The sequence below is a fragment of the Felis catus genome, chromosome D4 (assembly GCF_018350175.1).
Source record: "Felis catus isolate Fca126 chromosome D4, F.catus_Fca126_mat1.0, whole genome shotgun sequence".
Taxonomy (NCBI): domain Eukaryota; kingdom Metazoa; phylum Chordata; class Mammalia; order Carnivora; family Felidae; genus Felis; species Felis catus.
In genome coordinates this window covers 3926884-3944809 of record NC_058380.1, presented here as the reverse complement: position 1 = coordinate 3944809, position 17926 = coordinate 3926884, and the positions used below count along the sequence as shown (strand labels likewise).

Sequence of the window (17926 nt, the reverse complement as noted above, 5' to 3'; positions counted from 1 at the left end):
CCCTGCGCTCATGCTCTCCCTCCGCCTTCTTGGGTCTCCTCGTGTCCAGGACAGGACCCCACGTCCCCTCCCTATGCACGGCAGCAGATCCCTTGTCGGAGCAGCAGGTGACAGTCGCAGTTCTGGACTCCCAACACAGCCGTTTGAGGCTTTGCAATGCAGGAACACCCCTGAGCAGCTGGACAAGTCACGTCAGCTCTCTGGGCCTGACTGCTTCTCAGCAGATGAATCCGATGGTCCCCCAGGTCCCTTCCATTTTAACACCCCGTGCATCCTTAAACGTGTGTCTGCGAAAGTTACGCTTCCGGGCTGGCCACGTTCCAGTAATCAGCATGGACGCCACAGCGCAGCCCTCTGCTGGGACACACTCCCTGCCTGAGCTCCAGGCTGCCTGGCCCCGCTCCCAGGGCCACAGGCCACACCGAAGGAGCCCCAGGCCTGTCATCCAGCCCTGCCCTGGCGAGCTCCTCTCCTTCCTCCTCCTCGCTGTCACGTCCTCACACAGCTATGACCATCAGCTGATTGGGGTGGCTAACAACGAAAAAAGGAAGTGGTGAGTTCCTCTTTGAACGTACGCAGCAGCTACAAAGGCAGAGAAGGGAAAGAAACGCCATTAAAACTGTCACACAGACTCTGAGTCCATGACCGTGATAGGAGTAAAGGTGGCCCACTGCTGGCAGATGGCAAGCCCCTGCCATGGCCAAGAGACAGAGCAAGATGGGCCGAGCCCGAAGGCGGAAACCACAGTCCACGTGCAGGCAGGGAGCAGGGGCAGGCTGGGAGCTGGGAGAAGGCCCAAGGGCGTGGTGTCCGGGAATGCCAGAGCCTTGGGTGGGGGGGGGGGGGAGCGGAGCAACCAGGCGGCCCAGCCCCCTCCAGCCCCTCTTCCCTGCTGAGCAGTCTCTGCAGGAAAGACATGCATTCAGAGAGGCAGGGCACGACCACATCCGAGAAGGACAGAGCGCCCCTGCACCCCACACGCTGGTTCCTGCCTCCCCCTGCCCCGTGCATACCTCACCCCTCCTATCTCACGGGGACAGGCTAGGAAAGAGCCACAGAACAAATGCAGACTCAGAAGAGGAACTCCTAGGCCACCTTGGAGGAAAAAAAAAAAAAAAAAGACCAGCCACATCCTAGGATCACCAAGCACAGCAGGAAAGCTCGCCCTGCATAAAGGAGAGGCACCAAATGAGCCAACAGATGAGCCCATGCCAAAGGAAGACAGAGGCCACACAGCAAGAAGAGAATGTCCACACTGGAACCCGTAAGAAACACCCCAAACACTGAAGGTATCATTAAAAAAATAAAGGATTAACTATATTCCTTGGAAACTAACCACCGGCTTGCTGCAATATAACAGCTTCGATAGATGGATTTGATAACTGGATGGACAGGGCGAAGATCTTTCTTGAGCCACTTGATGGTTCTGTGAAACACAATTCAAAGGGCAAAAGAGGGGGGAAACATGAATGAAAACGTGCGGTCACTGCAGCTTTGTTTATAATGTCAACAATTAGGTGGCCAGCTAGCTCGGTTGGTTAGAGGCGATGTGCTAATAATCAAATATCAAAAATTAGCGGGGGGGGGGACCCTAAGTGTGTATCAGTAAATGGTCATATTTTCCAATCTGTGGAATAAAACACAATGATCACGGATAGGAAGACCTCTTCACTCCTCGGCATGTTGTCGATTAAAACAAGAAAGTTGCAGAATGATACTGGTGTTAAGAACCACGCGCACGCGCACGCACGCGCGCACAGGACCGAAGGCTGGAGGCAAACACACTAGGCTGCCCTCCCACAGAGGGTGCTGGTCACACAGGGGTTACTGGTCCCGGTCTTTTCTGAATTTCTCCCTGATGGACACATACCGGTGCACGTTCTGCATTTACCACCTTAGAAAACGCTAGAAGGTTCTCCCAACTTGGAGGTCAGAGAAACTTAAAAATGCCAGAAGGTTCTCCCAACTTGGAGGTCAGAGAAACTAACTTCAGAAATAGTATTTGGGGGCGCACCTGGGTGACTCAGTCAGTTAAGCGTCTGACTCTTGATTTCGGCTCAGGTCATGATCCCGGGGTGGCGGGATCGAGCCCCACACCGGGTTCCATGCCGAGTGCGGAGCCTGCTTAGGATTCTCTCTCTCTCCCTCTGCTGCTCCTCTGCTCTCTTGCTCTCTCTCAAATAAAAAAATAAATTACTAACGAAATTGTGCTTATTCACCCGTGACCCATTTGGGAGTGCTATTATTAGCCTTGCCCCAGACTGTAGGAACACATTCCTAGAGCCGGCCTCGTGGGAGTGGCCGTGGTGGTCATCTCAGTCCCAACCGCGGGCCAGGTATGGGGGCTACCCACGTGGCTCCGTGGTACATCTCAGTGAACCCCCCTGTGGTCGTTCTATTCACAGAGATCGAAACAAAAGCTTAAAAACAATGAGACTTGAACCGAGAGGAACTTTGGACCCCTACCTACCCTCAACCGCGGCTGATAAAAATACTCAGTGGCCGTGACTCTGAGGCATCATAGCAATCAAGTGATCCAAACATTCTCAACACTTGAGGTTAAAATAACCACAGCATTCTGCCTCCACCCAAGCAAAGCCTGAGATCTTGTAAAGGGGCGGCAGGAGGCCGCCAATCATTTCACAAAGGGGACCCAGGAGCCCCGATCCCCAGGATGCTCAAGGAACCAACGCATCCCACGGCCACGGAGGTGTGAGAGTGCCGGCAGGTGCCCTCCCGCACACGCCCCCTGTACCACGGCTCCGCACCCATAACAGCCTGCTCGACCATATCCCATCCGACACCGCACGACTTGGGCAAAGAAAGCTTCCCTGGGAACACCATTTAAGGTCACATGGCACCTGCTTCGGGACCAAGGGATCCAGACCAGGCATCTGAAAAAAGTGCCGTGGGCTCCCCATTCCCAGGAAAATATATATATGCTCATCAACTGGATAATAAAACATCAGTGTCAGAGCCAATACAGAGGTGGTGTGGAGACTGACCTAAAATGTAGACGACAACTATCACATTGGAGTTACGACATATATTATCTCATCGTATACACATATTTATTATATATTATATATGTATACATGTAATACATATATCATATATACGTATGAAATACATAATAGAAATAAAATTTCCAAGTAAATGTTTTCCACAATTATGACGAGGGATTTATAATGGGTAAACTGTATGTGACACTGATAAGAGGTGTGTTAAGACCCCAAACGGTAGAGCAAAGGTCTGACACTTTGCAGAAAATGTATTTAGTCAACCACCTTCCCACCGCAGGCTTCTGATACGCGTGTGGCGGGGCTGAAGAAAAACCATCAGACTCTGGCGAGAACGAGAAAGGCTCCAGGAAAAAAGAAAAATGGAACTGATCGATTGCTTGGTATATTTGACACAGTGAGAAAGCGAGGGGGGAGGGGGCGGTGAGTTTTGTGTCGGAGAGTTGGGGAGACCATCGTAACAGGCACAGAGCCAACCGGGAGAACACAAAAGCAATAGTTCGCCCAGGAAAAACAACCCAGGGCAATAAACTGGAACTATATCGCACACCTTGCTTTAGCAGTTAAGTATCATCACAATAAATACCAAATAGGCTTCTTCACCCCAAATGACTGCACGACTGTCATGGGTGGTGGTCTGGGAAGGCCCAGGGCTCCCTTCTCACAGCAGGAAGTTGGCAGACACAGTCTAGGACTGATACATCAAAACCAAAGAACAAATGAGCCTACTGTCAGGAAACACGGTGGAAAGTTCTAGAAGAAATAGCCAAAAAGATGAAAAGGATTGCTTTGGGGAACAGCACTAGAGGGTGGGAACGTACTGCTATAAACGAGAATTTAATAAAAACCAAACTCAACTCTAGTCACACCTAAACTGTGACAAGTTGGCAGAAACAGCGTTAAGAAATTATCAGACGGACCAGAGCAGAATGAAGATTTCCCAGTTCTGACAAACAGCTGTAGTGGGACAGTGAAGGTCACACGTTGGACATTCGGATGCCCTTTGCAGCCCACGCACAGCATAGAAAAACAAGCCAATATCTAAATGGTGGCTCTTCCCAAAACTAGGCTCTGGGCCCTCGGCCATCCCTCCCCACTCTGCCCACTGACTGTCCTGACCACGCCTGGGCCTGGGCCTCACTTACCCTGACACCAGCCTTGGGGTGCTGTTGCTGGCTCAGCCTGAGTCCAGATGAAGCCTCTCTCATCCAGCGGGCCAAGCAGGGAGCCCCGGGCCCTTCTGTCCCAGGCCCCCGCCAGGGCTCCAGCACAGCACGGAGGGGAGGGGTGGTGCCTTCTCCGGATTCAGGAGCCAGGACCCCAGTGTCAGAGCAGGTACCCCAGGCCAGTGGATGCTACTCACCAGATACCATCGGTCACAGAAGCTGTTGCCCACCCTCCTTAGTAACTGGGGCGTCACTGCTCTCCCCTCACTACTTACCTCTTCCTCCCACCAGCAGCCCTTGGTAGCCTCCAGAAACCATTTCTGGTGGTTTCCAGAAATGGAAGAATCAAGATAGAGTCATTTTTGATTTGTTAAACCCACTGTAATACGACCCCAAATAGTCTTTTTCCTACTGGTATCTTTGGCCTTGGCTAATTGTGACTGTGATTCTAATCCAACCACCTTTCAAGATTCTTCGGGCAAAACTTACATAATTAAAGGTCAAAGGCAGCGATTTTCCAATGGACGCAAGCTAACACTTTGTCAGGCAAAACTTCAAGCTCATAAAACGTGTCCCTGCTATTAGGTCATCGAAATAAGTGAATGAAGTTTTCCTTGAATATCCGCTCTCTAGTTTTGTATTAATCTTCCCACAATGCCTCAGTCAAAAGCAAGACAAAACAAAAATCTATTTTCCAAGTGACAAAGATCAACTTGAGACAATGTCAAGTCCAAGGAGAAAAAAAAAAAGTTCAGCATGTGACCATTTAAAAAAAAAATTCTCGGGGCGCCTGGGTGGCTCAGTCGGTTAAGCGTCCGACTTCAGCTCAGGTCATGATCTCTCAGCCCGTGGGTTTAAGCCCCGAGTCGGGCTCTGTGCTGACAGCTCGGAGCCTGGAGCCCGCTTCGGATTCTGTGTCTCCCTCTCTCCCTGCCCCTTCCCCGCTCACGCTCTGTCTCTCTCTCTCTCAAAAATAAACATTAAAAAAAAAAAAAAAAACAGAAATGGAATAAAATGTCGAAACTTGCCATCGGGGGAGGGAGGTGAGGGGAAAGGAGGTGAGGATCCGGGGCCGTTGGAAAAAAAAAATCTATACAGTGACAGTTGAGAAAGCAAAAATTAGCTTGGATTGTAAAAGCACCCTGCCATCTTTCAGGCGCAGATAAGGGACAGAGAGCGAGCCAGCTGTGAAGACAACAGGAAACACACTTCAGCGACACAGGGTGGCCACACGGTCTGTGTGTTCTCGCTCTAACATCGTCGGCTGCCAGAACACTTGCTGTTGGAGAACGGTTTATCAGCAAGGCTGAAACGTCCTCTTCTCCCTTGGATCTACACCGTGAGTGCTATCGCTGAAACTTCAGCTCGGTCTCGCTGTTTCAGACTTCCCGAAAAGGGGAAACGGCCCACTGAATTGCAGGAGGTGTGAGTTACTGGACAGGAGAAACGCAATTTATTTTCAAAAGTAAACAGTAGCACCAAGGAGTCTCGTAGGGTCCCTGAGTCCTAACGCGAAAACGCTCTGAAAAACACGGTCTTGAGGTAAGTTTTAGGGAAGCTCGCTTAGTGACAACATCTGCCCTAGACGGACACACGGCTATTTATAGTCTGTTCATTCCACTGGGGCAGACGAGTCAGTCTGTTGGTGCAGACAGCCGAACGGGTAAGATTACAAGGTGCTGTCCAGCGGAGTCGCCAACATGGCGGCAGCGTGCAGACAGACTTTTCTAGATTCGGAGAAACCTTTTGCTCAGTGCTGACCGTGAGATTCCAAAGTTGAATTCTAAACTGTGGAAAATCCAGGATTCCAAAACATACCTTAGCACGAGGGTTTTGGAGAATAATTACGGATATGCTGTGTGCTGTATGAGTGACACCCTACAAAGAAGTCTCTGGTGTGAAAACAGAGAAATCAGAGGTGCCTGGGTGGCTCAGTTGCTTAAGTGTCTGACTCTTGACTTTGGCTCAGGTCATGATCTCGCAGTTTGTGAGTTTGAGCCCCGCATCGGACTTCACACTGAGTAGGGGGCCTGCTTGAGATTCTCATTCTCTGTCTCTGGCTCTGTCTCTGCCCCTCCCCTGCTTGTGCTCTCTCTCTCTCAAAATAAATAAATACATATTAAAAAAAAAAACAAAACCCAACAACAACAACAACAGAGAAATCGGGGGCACCTGGGTAAATAGTCGGCTAAGCATCTGACTTCACCTTGGGTCATGATCTCATGGTCCTGGGTTCCAGCCCTGTGCTGGGCTCTGGGCCGACAGCTTGGAGCCTGGAGCTCTGTTTCGGATTCTGTGTCTCCCTCCCTGTCTGCCCCTCCCTGCTCATGCTCTGTCTCTATCTCTCAAAAATAAATAACATTAAAAAAATATAAAATAGGGGCACCTGGGTGGCTCAGTCGGTTAAGCGTCCGACTTCAGCTCAGGTCACGATCTCGTGGTCCGTGAGTTCGAGCCCCGCATCGGGCTCTGGGCTGATGGCTCAGAGCCTGGAGCCTGTTTCCGATTCTGTGTCTCCCTCTCTCTCTGCCCCTCCCCCGTTCATGCTCTGTCTCTCTCTGTCTCAAAAATAAATAAACGTTAAAAAAATTTTTTTTAAAAATATAAAATAAAAAAAACAGAGAAATCATACCTGCACTTAGATTTTTCAATATGAGCCTGGAGAAGGCTAACGTGAGTTGTCTCTGAGACAAAGATCTAGCAATAAAATTATCTTTCCATCACTCCGTTTCAGGAAAGGTAAACACCTAAAATATACACCTCATTGTTTATCCTAGCTTCCAACATTAAAAACTTTCTACTTATTAAGACTGCTTATAAAATCCTCCCTATGGAGGTACACCACATACAGAGAATACAAATCAATTTCTATTTTGCTGCAACATTTCTCTGAATACACCCAAGGTATGATGTAGATGGAACACGACTTGATAAAGTAATTTTAACAGCCAAGATTTCTCATTTAAAACACCTAATAACTCTACAAGTTAAAAAAATTTTTTTGAACGTTTATTTATTTTTGAGAGACAGAGTGAGACAGAGCACAAACAGAGGAGGGGCAGAGAGAGAGAGGGAGACACAGAATCCAAAGCAGGCTCCAGGTTCCGAGCTGTCAGCCCAGAGCCCGAGGCAGGGCTGTAACCCATGAACCGTGAAATCATGACCTGAGCTGAAGTCCCATCCTTAACCAACGGTGCCACCGGGGCACCCCATAACTCTACAAGTTTTTAAACGTTTTAGCTCTAGGACAAATGTATTCATGCACCGTCTGGACTTTTTTGGGGGGGAGGGGTGGGAGTGGGGGTGGTGGGCACATCGATGAATTTAATTGCATCGCTGCCCGTGTAGCAGCAATGGATCTGTTCTTACTAAAACGAAGACTTCAGAGGCTAGAACTGTCTCCATTTCTTCCAGGAATTCCAAGTCCTCACAAGATGAGCTCCATTTTCCCTAGAAGATTCAGGAATGGACATTTCCCACTCCTTCCTACTCAGGGGCAGGCTTTCAGGGTGCAAGGAAACGAACAGCTAACTTCTGCTGAAGTTTTGTGGGGGATCAGGGGAACCTTTGGTGATTCAGGCAAACTCAGAAACACAACTTGCACCAGCCTGCAACGGAAAAAGATTCCCACTGCCCCTTCCCCGATGACCGTCTTACCGGTTCTCCAACATTCGAAAACACCCAGAACCGAATCCCCTTTGCAGTCACGGAGGGCTTAAGGCTTTGGAGCCACGTTGCCAAGACCCTGTTTAACGCAAACCTAAGCTGTCCTACAGAGAACCTCCTTTCCTTCTCCGAGTCACTGGCTAAGGAAGCTACTTCACCATGAAAATGTGTCGAAAGGCGCGATCCTGCCGAATTTCAGCGGTGGCTCAGAAAGTTTCATGTTTTTACGCAACTGCCCTTTCTTTCCGTAGGAAAAGCCGCGAATGCGTTAAGCCCCCCCCCCCCCCGCCCCCCGCGGGCATATGAGCATCCGCACTGGGATACACGCACACGGTGGAATTTTCCAGTGACTGCGGAGCCGGCCAAACGAAAGCGTGCGCGTCCCGCCCAGGTCCCCCGCGCCCGCGGCTTCCGCACCCCGGTCGCCCGGCCCCCGACGCACCCGGTTGAGCGGGGGGAGGTAGGGATTCAGCACCCGCCCGTTTTAACTCGGAACATTCGGACTGCCCTCGATTTTCAAAGGCCGAGGGCCCCCCGCGCGCACCTGCCCCGCCGGGTGCTGGGGCGCAGACCCCGGCCCGGGGCGGGGGGGGGGGGTGTGCAAGGAGCGCATTCCCCCCGGCGCGCTGGTGCCCGCGGGCGCCGCGTCCACGCTGCCGGGCCCAGAGCGCGCCGCACACCTACCTGTGCCAGGTGAGCCGAGGGCGGGGCGCGGGGCCGGGGCGGCTCGGGGCGCAGCGCGGGGCCGCCCGCTCCTCCTCGCTCCTCCGGCCGCTGGAGTCGCCTCAGCCGCCCAGCGCGAGGCGCTTCCTCATTTTCGGCAACTTCCTTAACGCGCCCGGGCAGGCCCCGCACTTCCTCCCGGCCGCCGCGCCCCAGCGCCCCGGGCCCGCCCAGCAGCCCGTGCGCCCAGTGCCTCCGCGCCCGGGGCCCGCCCCGAGAGTCCGCCCCGACCGACCCCGCGCTCCCCGACCCTTCCCCGACCCCTCCCCGTCGCCTGTGCGCCCCCGCGCCCGGGTCTCGCCCCGAGCGCCCCCTGCGTCCCCCGGCCCTTCCCCGGCCGCCTGCGCGCCCCGGTGCCCCCATGGCTGGGTCCCGCCCCGAGCGCCCCCCGCGCCCCCGCCGCCCGTGAGCCCTGGGGCCCCAGGCCCGGTCCCGCCCCAGCGCCCCCAGGCCCAGGTCGCGCCCCAAGTGCCCCCGGCGCCCCTGCGCCTGCCTTCCAGGCACTAAGGGCCCGCGCTAGGGGCCTTCCTAAGCAGACCAGGGGCGCTACCAACAGCAGGCCACCTGGCCGGCCTGGCCTGCCACCTGGCTGTTTGAAGCAGCGGCCGCACTCAGGGGCGCGCCCAGTTCGCCTTGTTGCGTGGGAAAAAGAGTGACCAGGCATTCCTGGTCACCAAGCCAGGGCGCTCCTGCTGATCTGAGAGCACAAGGCCTCCGCCGTCCGGCCAGGTGGCCTTGTGCTGTCTGTAGATGAGAGGCCGACTTCACCGCGCCCCTCTGGACGGGCCCAGCGCGTCCAACGCGGCCGCTTTCTGAAGGCTCTCATTGTTGGAAGGTTCTTGACCGTGAGTTGAACTTGCTTCTTTCTACCCACGACCGACTCTCGGGCCTCGACCTAAGGAAATTAAGTCTAACATCTGCTGTAGTTTAAATACATGTTTTAAAAACACCTGCCTAAGCTCCCGCCGCCATCCCCTCTCCCCACTTTTTCTGTTGCACAGCCCCTTTGAAAACCTTGCTGTGAGGGGCGCCTGGGTGGCGCAGTCGGTTAAGCGTCCGACTTCAGCCAGGTCACGATCTCACGGTCTGTGAGTTCGAGCCCCGCGTCAGGCTCTGGGCTGATGGCTCAGAGCCTGGAGCCTGCTTCCGATCCTGTGTCTCCCTCTCTCTCTGCCCCTCCCCCGTTCATGCTCTGTCTCTCTCTGTCCCAAAAATAAATAAACGTTGAAAAAAAAAATTAAAAAAAAAAAAAAAAGAAAGAAAACCTTGCTGTGAAACAGTTCCCAGGTCCTCATCTTCTTGGTAAGATGCAGTTGGCAGTACACGTTTTAAAAGGCTGTGCCCCGAGCCAAAAAAAATAAATAAAATCAAAATAAAGTGTACAGTGCATTAGGTTATAATTGCCATGGAAAAACACAAGGTGATAGGAGCACGGACGCTCACCAGAACCCAGTCTCTCCCACTTGGACGTTCTCTTCCGTACATTTTTGTCATTAAATGTGTAACTCAAGTGAAGGATTTTTACTGTATTTGCTATATTTGTCACGCATTAGTCTTGCTTCCAACAGCAGATGAAATAGTCGCACTCTCCAAACACAGGCTGCACAGCTTGCAGACAGGAGGTTTCCGGAGCGCACAGGCTGTTGTTGGACGTGGACAATGAGGACCAGCTTTGAATCTGTATGTGAGAGCAAACACCGAGCTTCCTAAGATTCTGTGTCCTCAGGGGCCGTTAGTGGAGATGAGGTTCTAGGTCTGTCCCCACACGCCTCCCTTTGGCACTGCTGTGGTCGTCTGCAACTTTGAGTCATTTTAAAGTTAATTAGCGTGCTTCTAGGGATGTTGGAAAAAAATGTTAAAATCATCACACAAATCTCCAGGCAAAAAAACCTATCTAAAAGACAATTTAAAAATAAAATCTTTAGGGTCTTGCTCATTTGGTTAAGCCTCAGACTTCGGATCAGGGCCCGATCTCACAGTTGGTAAGTTCGAGCCCCACGTCAGGCTCTGTGCTGACAGCTTGGAGCCTGGAGCCTGCTTCGGATTCTGTGTCTCCCTTTCTCTCTGTCCCTCCTCTGCTAGTGTTCTCTCTCTCTGTCTCTGTCTCTGTCTCTCTCTCTCTCTCTCAAAAATAAACACTAAAAAATACACACACACACACACACACATATATATGTGTAAAATCTTTAAAATCTTTAAAAATGACTCAATAAATAAAAGTCAACACATTTCTGCCAGAACTTTCTTCTCTCTTCCCCAGTGTCTTCTCCCTTTGCTCACTTGGCTGTTAACCCTTCACGGTAGTAAATCTTAGCTGTGACTATATTCTGGGTCCGGGAGGCCCTCCCAGTGAAACTTTTCACCATGTTGGTCTCGGGGATTCCCCACACAGTCACTGTTTAAAGGCTCCTGTCCCCTGCAGATTCTTTCTTTCTTTTTTTAATTTAAGAATAGCAAATGTGTTCCTTTTCTGGTGTTGCTGTGTTAATGGACATCTGAGGTCTCCATAGCTGTTCGTCTTGTATGTTTCCACCTGTTCTTGCTCATGACCAGGCTTCCTAGTGCACTTGGCTGCAATCTCTGTGAACCACTTACTATCTTTATTATTTTTTTAATTTTTGTAACGTTTATTTATTTCTGAGAAAGTGAGAGAGAGAGAGAGGGAGAGAGAGAGAGAGAGGAGAGACAGCATGAGTGGGGGAGGGGCAGAAAGAGAGGGAGACACAGAATCCGAAGCAGGCTCCAGGCTCTGAGCCATCAGCCCAGAGCCCGACGCGGGGCTCGAACCCACGAACCATGAGATCATGACCTGAGCCAGATGCTTAACTGACTGAACCACCCAGGTGCTCCAGCCACTTACTGTCTTCAAAAAATGATTTGTGGAGATTCGTTGAGGAAGACATTTTCTTTCAGAGACAATTTGCTTTTGTTTCTGTCAGAAGCCCAGGGTAAAACTAGGGTCTGGACAACTTAGGGTCAATTCTCAGCTTATGGTTCTTCTGGACCACCTAGGCGACAGGAATTTGGGCTGGAAATTTGGGCACTGTTTGCTTACAGGTTTTCAAAGCGTCACATCTTCTCTTTCTGCTCCATGCTTCTTTCTGTTTCTTTTCTATCCTGAAGTCGGTGTTTCTAGTATTTCGTGGCTTTCCCTTCCTTAGGAGTTTATTCCATCGCTTTGGTGGAACCAGCTGTCCGTTTGTTTCCCTAGATATACGGAAGTATGTGTTTTTTTCTGAAAGATTTTTAAGTGTTTGTTTATTTCTTTTGAGAAGGAGGGAGGGAGAGTGGGGGAGGGACAGAGAGAGAAGAGAGAGGGTCCCAAGCAGACTCTATAGTGTCAGTGTGGAGCCTGACTCCGGGCTCTATCCCAAACTGTGAGATCGTGACCCGAGCGGAAATCAAGAATTGGGCAGTCAACCAACTAAACCACCCAGGCGCCCTTGGAAGCAGGGATTTGATTTGATTTTACTTTTATTTTATTTTATTTTATTTTATTTTATTTTATTTTATTTTATTTTATTTTAGTTAGAGAGAGAGAGAGAGAGAGAGACAGAGTATGAGTGGGGAAGGTGCAGAGAGAGAGAGGGGGACACAATCTGAGGCAGGTTCCAGGCTCCAAGCCATCAATACAGAGCCAGACAAGTGGCTCGAACTCACAGACTACGAGATCGTGACCTGAGCCGAAGTTGGACGCTTAACTGACCGAGCCCCCCAGGCGCCCCGGAAGTAGGTGTTATAAAGAACTTCTGTAGCCACAAGGTTTCTACCGTCAAGTTTGATGGTTTGAACTGTAAAGAATTCTGGTTCGGAAATGACTTTTGTTTACACTTTTGAAGTCATCGTTCTATCACTTTCTTGCTTTCAGTCTTATGTTGAGAAATCCAAGCCATCCTGATCCTTTGTCCTTCACCCTTTTTCTTCTTATTCCGATTCTCTATGGTCTTTAGCAGGGTGGCTGCTTCAGTGCCATCACCTTGCGCTAATGTGGCAGTGTTTCTCCGGAACTTCCGTTTCGCTCTGCTCTTCTGCGGGTGACAGCTCCTGGATTCCTACAGCAGGTCCTTTCTCCCCGGCCTCATATTCCTTTTATGCCTAATTTGCTATCGTCTTTGAGCACGGTGCAGGGGATGGGCTTAGCTGAAGGTCAGGGGCACCGGCTGGGCTCCTCTGTCCCGCAGGACCCCGGGTCGGAGGCAGGAGGCCCCCTTCCTCCCCGGCAGAGGGAAAGGGAAGAGCTTCCCCACTCCTTGGAGCACCATTGGGTGTCAGCTCCGTTCCCCAATCAGCATGGGCCTCGAGGCTTGCCGCTGGTGACACGAAGCCATGCCCGGATGCTGATGGTTCCCTGTGACCCCTCATCCCCTCCTCAGCCCTTTTCACCGCCCCATGGTCAACACTAAGAAATACGCAATTACTCCCTTTTATCCTCTCAAGATTTGAGCGAGAACTGCCAGGATTTTGTAGACTCACCAGCTGTGGTTTCTGGGAGCTGGAGGCCTGACCTCACCGTGATGCTCTCCAACTTCCGTTTTTCTTATGAGCTAGCACTTTTCCAAGTTCATTTCGCTGAGTGGTTCTCCTTTTCTCGTTTGGTTGCTGTTAGTAACTTTTACATTTTTGTTTTCCGCCGCTCCCTCTTTTTCTTGGGGAGACGTGAGAGGGGGAGACGTGAGAGGGAGAGGGAAGTTTCTTTTTCCTTTTTCTAGATAGTGGGGCCCTGAAGATTTCACCACCTTTATCCGGAATTTAATGACACACATTTTTTTTTTTTTTAAGTTTATTTATTTTTGACACAGAGAGCGAGCGAGCGTGAGCTAGGGAGGGGCAGAGAGAGAGGGAGACACAGAATCGGAAGCAGGCTCCAGGCTCTGAGCTGTCAGCACAGAGCCCGGCGTGGGGCTCGAACCCACGGACCGTGAGATCATGACCTGAGCTGAAGTCGGACGCTTAACTGACTGAGCCCCCCGGGCGCCCCTAATGACACACATTTTTCAACTTTAGGTAGATGTATTGAATGTGTAGAATATACACCGTACGTTTTAATATTTAGAACGCAGGCTTCACATTTTTCATCTCTTTCAAGTTAAAAAACACAAGTTACACGTGATCCGTCTATCAGGATGCTGTAGCTTGCAAACAAAAAGACTATTCAACTGCACCTATTGACATGGTAAAATTTTATTGGCACCGGAAGGAGTAGACTCCAGAGGTAGGACAGCATTTAGTGCATTTTGATACAAACTATTTTGACTTGGAATAAAACTCACAAAACGCAAAATTCACCATTTTAACTGTTTTAAGGGGTAGGGATACCTTTTTCAAAGGGAACAACCCAACCCTATTTGTCCTTTGAAGCAAGCTAATTTTGACAGGCCAGCGCTGCTGAATCTCAGGGATGCCCCCCACTGGTCACCGCTATCAGCGAGAATACCAGGGAACATGGAGAAAAAGCCTCCTTCTGCTGGATTTCCTCCACCGATTCAACTGGGGTGGGAAAGTGACCTTTTAGCTGCAAATGGCGGGCTTCCTCCTTTATTCTGTTGTCAGTGAGGTTTCGAACAACAACAACAAAATAATGAAATAAATAAATAAATAAATAATACGATAATTAAAAAAAAGAGAAAAGTAACTTAAGGACTAAGGATAGCACTTGAACTTGGATTGCGTGGGTTTAGACACAGTGGTGATAACACCGGTGGGGGCGAGAAAGCACAGGCATCGTTCTGAGGCTTTCCCGGGCATATGTGTGGCTTCTCTGGGCACCTCTGACTTCTTATTTTTAGTGACATTCAAATCAACAAACAATTACTGTGTCCCTCTTGTTGCCAGGCATGATGCTAAGCACTGGAGATTAAAGAGGATCAATATCTTGGGGCTCCTGGGTGGCTCAGTCGGTTAAGCCACTGACTTCGGCTCAGGTCATGATCTCGAGGTCTGCGAGTTCGAGCCCCGCCTCGGGCTCTGTGCTGACAGCTCAGAGCCTGGAGCCTGCTTCGGATTCTGTGTCTCCCTCTTTCTCTGCCCCTCCCTGCTCCTTCTCTTTCTCTCTCTCTCTCTCTGTCAAAACTAAGTAAACACTTTAAAAATAATAAAAAAAATGAAAAAGATCAAATATCTCAACAGGTGACAATGTATTTGCCTAAAAGGTTACCCTTTAAAAATATAATTACTTAATTGGAACTCAATTGCAAGTCAATTTAGTTAAGTATAAAGCAACTAACTCGAGCAATATGACATTATTTTAGGATAGTCTTCCAATGCAAAGCATTAAGTGTGTTGGCATGTAATCCTATTAAATATTACTGCTCTGGGAATCATAATCTATTTTAATGAAAATAGAAAATAATATGCCTAGAAACAAACAAGAGAAATGACATTTTCTAGTTCAAAATATGTTTCAGCTCCACGAATGGGCATTCCCTGCCTGCTCGTGCGTCTAGCCTATTGATTGATAATGTTTGAAAACTTGACAGATGTGTATTTTCAGATCTCACCTGGGGTTGAGGTCGCTACACTGAAACTCAGTTACGAATGAAAACTTTTCGTGCTTTTCATTTATGCAGATGGCCAACAGACACACGGAGAGATGCTCAACATCACTCGTCACCAGGGAAATGTCGATCGAACCACGATGAGATACCACCTCACACCTGTCAGAATGGCTAAAATTAACAACTCAGGAAACGACAGATGTCGGCGAGGAGGTGGAGAAAGGGGAACCCTCGTGCACTGTTGGTGGGAATGCAAACTGGTGCAGCCACTGTGGAAAACACTGGAGAGGTTCCTCAAAAAATGAAAAGGAGGGGGCGCCTGGGTGGCGCAGTCGGTTAAGCGTCCGACTTCAGCCAGGTCACGATCTCGCGGTCCATGAGTTCGAGCCCCGCATCGGGCTCTGGGCTGATGGCTCAGAGCCTGGAGCCTGTTTCCGATTCTGTGTCTCCCTCTCTCTCTGCCCCTCCCCCATTCATGCTCTGTCTCTCTCTGTCTCAAAAATAAATAAACGTTAAAAAAAAAATTTAAAAAAAAAAATGAAAAGGAGAACTACCCTATGATCCTGCAATTCTGCTTCTGGGTATCTATCCAAAGCACACGAGAACACCATCTCGAAAAGATAGGTGCACCCCCTGTTTATGGCAGCATGCTTTACTATGGCCAAGATAGTATAGAGAAAGGAATATTACTCCGCCATAAAAAATAATGGAACCTTGCCATTTGCAACGGCATGGATGGACCTCGGGGGCGTCATGTTGAGTGAAGTAAGTCAGACAGAGAAGAAGATACCTTGTTGATCGAGCATCACACTGCATTAACACTGGGGTCTATTTCTGGCCTTTCTGTCCTGTTTCCTTCGTGGATTCTCAGGTCTCAGATTCTCCGGTTCGGCGTGGAGGACACGAAGGAGGGTGAGGGAGGGACGTCATCCTCCAGTTCACGGCTGTCGAGCAGAGAAGTGGGGCCGGTGTGGACACCCCGCCATTCTCTAAGGGAGATCTGCTTCGAGTGTTGCGTTTTTCTGATGTTTCCGGTGTCCTACAGGAGGGCGTGTGACTGAACAACGAGGACAGACCGCCCTACACTCTGCGTCTTCGTGTAGACCCTGCTGGGCACGCGTACGTATTAGAAGTGTGTTGAACCGTAATTTGTGACGTAGGATGTGTTTATGTCAGTGGCCAGTGGGTGTCGTCGTTTGAGTAACGGATTTCACTCGCTTTCCTCCTCTGGGTGTTTGACATTCTAGAGACCCCTTGATAGGAACTGTACATCGGAGCGACGTTTCTGTGAAACGAAACAGATGCACCGACCACACGGAACCGATCCTGTTTACCTTGCCCGCTGTTACGAGGACCGCGGCTTGCGAGGCAACGTATAAACACGTTCTCTGCTCTGACCTTCTGTATTAGAGAAGGTACGTTTTGCAGCATGCTTGGACCCTTGAGGATTTAGACGGGATCGCACCCGGAGGGCAGGCAGCTTGGGGCAGCAGGACACAGAGGGTGCATCTGTGTCCTGTATTCCCGCCCTGCTCCTGGGAGCTGCCCGGGCATCAGCCCTGGTGACCAGGAGGGTGTGGTTTGGGACATCCCAAAGGCGTCCCTCATTCTGCACTCTCCCTACTTGTCCGAGCTGCATGGAGGGCTGAAGACGTCCTGAGCACCCGAGCACGAGAATACCTCAGCATCAGAGATCAGGGAGAAGAGCCACGTTTCCATCGGACTGGACGGTCCCCTGCTGTCCACCGGCCTCGGCATCTCTGCTCTCCAGGTGGGTCTCAGCGGACAAGCGGCAATGAGACCTCCAAGGCCGTTCCTGGGTGTGCAGCTGCGGGAGTGGAGGGGGTCGGAGGGGGGGTGGTGAGAAAGGCAGGGAGACGAGGAGGCGGCCGGCCGGCCGTTGGGCTCAGGGGAGCCGGCATCAGATGGGCACCTGCAGACTCATAGCAGCAGCTGAGATAGGAGGTGGTGGGTCCTCCAGCCCCAAAGCCCGGAGGGCACTCGGCTCCCTCTGGGCCTTGACCAGAGGTTGCGTGAGCCTCCGGCTGTCTGTACCGACCCCACAGACCCGCCGCCTTCCCGCCCCGGAACTCGGAGGCCTGGGTCAGAACAAGCCCGGCCCCGTGAAGTGGACCCCACATCTAGAAATGTTTTGTCGTCTCAGGGAAAGGTTTTTAACAGGAGCTTTTACTTATTTATTTTTTCCTCTTAGACATTTAAAGACACTGTCAATGGCATCCGGGATTGGCAAAGGACAGGTGCAGTCAGATCTGGCCGGTGGCCTCCCTTACCCAACCTCTCGTGGCAAGAATGGCTTTTACATTTTAATTATTATCAGCTTATACATTTTTTGAAGTTTATTTATTTTTGAGAGAGAGACAAAGAGAACGCGAGCAGGGGAGGGGCAGAAAGAGAGGGAGACAGAATCCGAAGCAGGCTCCAGGCTCCGAGCTGTCAGCACAGAGCCGGATGCGGGGCTCGAACCCACGAACCGTGAGGTCATGACCTGAGCCGAAGTCGGACGCTCAACTGACTGAGCCACCCAGGCGCCCTGTTTTTACATTTTCAAAGGGTTGTTAAACACACACACACACACACACACACACACACTGAACAAAGTAGGCCGTGCTCCAGAAATCCTACATGGCCCCCCAAGCCTCCCAGTTTTACGTCTGTTTCCATGCAGAAAAAGTGTGCTGGTCTCTGTCGTAGAAAGTCTACATTATTCAAGGAGCTTACCAAGTAAGAGTGCCAGCATCGTGCATCGTCCTCTACCTGAATTCCTTGCCAAGTCAGAGCAGGATGAAAGTGCTGCCTTCCTCATTAAGGAAAATGATAGAAACGATGTGATCGGAAG

General features: G+C 50.7%; 1 protein-coding gene and 1 long non-coding RNA gene across 3 annotated transcripts in view; one reads left to right on the top strand and one right to left on the bottom strand.

The window, feature by feature from the left end:
• The window catches only part of SYK (spleen associated tyrosine kinase), an 84936-nt gene extending 76252 nt beyond the window's left edge, over window positions 1-8684 (bottom strand). Inside the window, exon 1 of one of the 2 annotated variants that reach the window (XM_023243250.2) lies at window positions 8537-8684. The gene's annotated coding sequence lies outside the window, so the exon portion shown is untranslated. The remainder of the gene's footprint in view (window positions 1-8536) is intronic. The other variant, XM_023243249.2, reaches the window with a different exon arrangement.
• A 6873-nt stretch (window positions 8685-15557) lies between these two features.
• On the top strand, window positions 15558-17465 carry LOC109493674. The gene is made up of 3 exons (XR_002147967.2): window positions 15558-16188; window positions 16317-16840; window positions 17282-17465. It is a non-coding gene; the product is annotated as an uncharacterized LOC109493674 (long non-coding RNA).
• Window positions 17466-17926: the final 461 nt, after the last annotated feature.